The 2711-nt window shown below is 41.1% G+C and overlaps 1 non-coding gene across 1 annotated transcript; it reads left to right on the top strand.

Annotated features, from left to right (window-relative positions):
• The first annotated feature begins 288 nt into the window (after positions 1-288).
• LOC116878981 lies at positions 289-484 on the top strand. Its single transcript, XR_004384934.1, has one exon. It is a non-coding gene; the product is annotated as a U2 spliceosomal RNA (small nuclear RNA).
• Positions 485-2711: the final 2227 nt, after the last annotated feature.

Below are 2711 nucleotides of genomic sequence, written 5' to 3'. Positions count from 1 at the left end.
CAGGAGTTTTAAAAACTGTCACATGAATAGGTAAATGATAAAGGCGAAAAAAATGGTAAAATAGTAACTGTAGAATCCAGCTGAGGTATGGGTGGGGGGTTCACTGTGAAATTTTTTCAACCTTACTGTATACTTGAGGCTTTTAATCATAAAATGTTGGGAAAAAATATTATCACACCCTCCACTCAGATACCAGTATTCCCCAAATTTCATGGGCTCTTACAGTTAGATGTAACGGTGAAAGGTCTTAAAGAATAAAATAAACGAAGCACTAAAAATTAACTGGGGATCGCTTCTCGGCCTTTTGGCTAAGATCAAGCGTAGTGTCTGTTCTTATCAGTTTAAAAATTAACTGGGGAAAGACAAGTGACTCCATTAAGGATACTGGGGGACTAACTACGTGAAAAAAAAAATTCCTTCACACCTTACTTCTAATTTGGTTAGCTTAGTACAAAAAATGAAATTATTTTTTTAAAAAATCAAAAGAATATCTTCTAACTTCTGGGTAGGAACCTAAGTCCATGTTAACAATAGAGTCACAGAGGGAAAAAAAAAGACAAAAATCACTTAATTAGAATGTAAATGTTCTGTGTTGCCAAAGAATCAAAAAATTTTAAAAAATCAAAGAAGCTGAGAAAAATATTTGCCCAAATAGCACTAACATACACAAACATGCCCCTCAAATAAATTATAAGAACAATTGCATGTTGACAGAAAAGCTGATAAGGGACACAAACAGAAATTTACAAAAAGAAATGATGGATTCATAAACCCAGGAAAAAGTTAACCTTTCCTGGAAGCAACTTCAGAATGCCATGTACTATTTAGCACAGAGTGGGACGCCATTACGCAGCTGTCAAGGGGTGCCTGGGTGGCTCAGGCGGTTGAGCATCTGACTCCTGATCTCAGCTAAGGTCTCAATCTTAGGGCTATGAGTTCAAGCCTCATGTTGGGCTCCACAATGGGTGTGGCATTACTTTAAAAAAAAAAAAAAGCTGTTGAATAAATGAGCCAAAAATAACGTAACGTTTTTCTGTACAAGGTAATACTCAGAATGGATGAAGATATGGTGGGAGGGCCATTTCATTCATTGCTAGAATGTGGGTAACTTGTAAGAAGCTTTCTAGGTAACAATTTGGCCAGGGTTATCAAGAACCTTTAAAAAGTTTAATTCTGGGGTGACTGCATGGCTCAGTCAGTAGAGCATGGGACTCTTCGTTTCAGGGTTGTGAGTTTGAGCCCCAGGTGGGGCATGGAACCTACTTAAAATGAGAAAAATAAATAAATAAAAAGTTTTAATTCCTTCAACTTAATAAACTCACTGCAAATAATCTATCCTAAGAAAGTATGTTCATTGGTTATTTAATATTAATATATTATATTATATTAATATGTTATCAATGTTTTATTAATATAGGATATTAATATTATTATATCATTTAAATATATTTTTATGAGAACTATCCAAGATTCATGTATTTAAAAGGATCATTATTATAATGTACAACTGGCTTTTTAAAAAAAAAAAGGAAGATCTGGGCACCTGGGTGGCTCAGTCAGTTAGGCATCTGACTCTTGGTTTCGGCTCGGGTCATGATCTCAAAGTCGTGAGATCGAGCCCCAGTCAGGCTCTCTATTCAGCAGGGAGTCTGCTTGTCTCCCTCTCCCTCTGCCCCTCCCCCTGTACCCAGGCATGCATGCAATCTCTCTAAAGGAAAGAAAATGGAAGCTAACTAAACACTCCCCCAATTTTGCACTGTTAAAAATGTTTTTAAAGCATTTTAATTAAGCACTTGGGAGAAAATGCTCATTTAAGAAATGGGGATATAAAAGTTCCTACAGAGAATGATGCTAATTCCATAAACTCTATGTGTGTGCAGGAAAATACTGAAAGGAAATACACACAAATGTTGGGTGATGGGATCAGGGATCATTTACATTTCTTCTTTATACTATTTCATATTTTAAACAAGTTTTACTACATGTAAGTTAGAAAAAACAAATACCATATAAAAAGTTTGGAGGAGTGATCCACTGCTTTAGAAACAGGTCTCACACAGGTCAAGACCACCAGTAAGATAATGACTTCGAGCTGGACCTCGGGTCCAAATCCATACAAACCACCGGCCACTCTCCTGGTCTCCTACACGCCGGCCTGTCGTACGCACTCTGCCACATCCAAATGCTGCCTTATCTTCCCTCAGACCTGCTTCTCCTCTCGTGTCTCATCTCGTGGTAAAAGGTACCACTTCACCACCTCAGCCGCCATCCTTATGTCTCTTCTCCCCTTTTTCGCTCACTAACCTCCCCCTGAATCCACTGTCCTGGGCCGCCTCGTCGTCTTCTCTACTGGAGGACTCCAGCTGGGGCAGCTTCTCGCTGTCCTGTCTCCCTGCCTTGCCTGACCTGGCCTGGTGGGCCACCTTCCCCTCCTGGACAGAGACCTTCAGGCAGACGGGGCGTGATGCCGTGGGCCTGTTGTCAGGGACTCCCCTCCCACGTCACCTTCTCTTAGTGTTCCTCTCCCACGCCCTCCACCGGACCTCGCAGCCTCTGCAGCTCAGAGCCTTGCCACAATGCTTGCCTCCCCTGTCTGGCTAACTCCTTGAAGGCTGTCCTGCAGGAGACCATCAGACATGACCTTCATCAGGAAGCCTCACAGAAAGCGGCTAGGTGCCACCCGGTCCCACAGCATGCTGATTTTATGCAAC

Source organism: Lontra canadensis, unplaced genomic scaffold (assembly GCF_010015895.1).
Source record: "Lontra canadensis isolate GAN:19392208 unplaced genomic scaffold, GSC_riverotter_1.0 scaffold2, whole genome shotgun sequence".
In the NCBI taxonomy this organism is placed as follows: Eukaryota; Metazoa; Chordata; class Mammalia; order Carnivora; family Mustelidae; genus Lontra; species Lontra canadensis.
The sequence above is the reverse complement of the archived record's forward strand: the minus strand, read 5'-3'. Positions and strand labels throughout refer to the sequence as shown.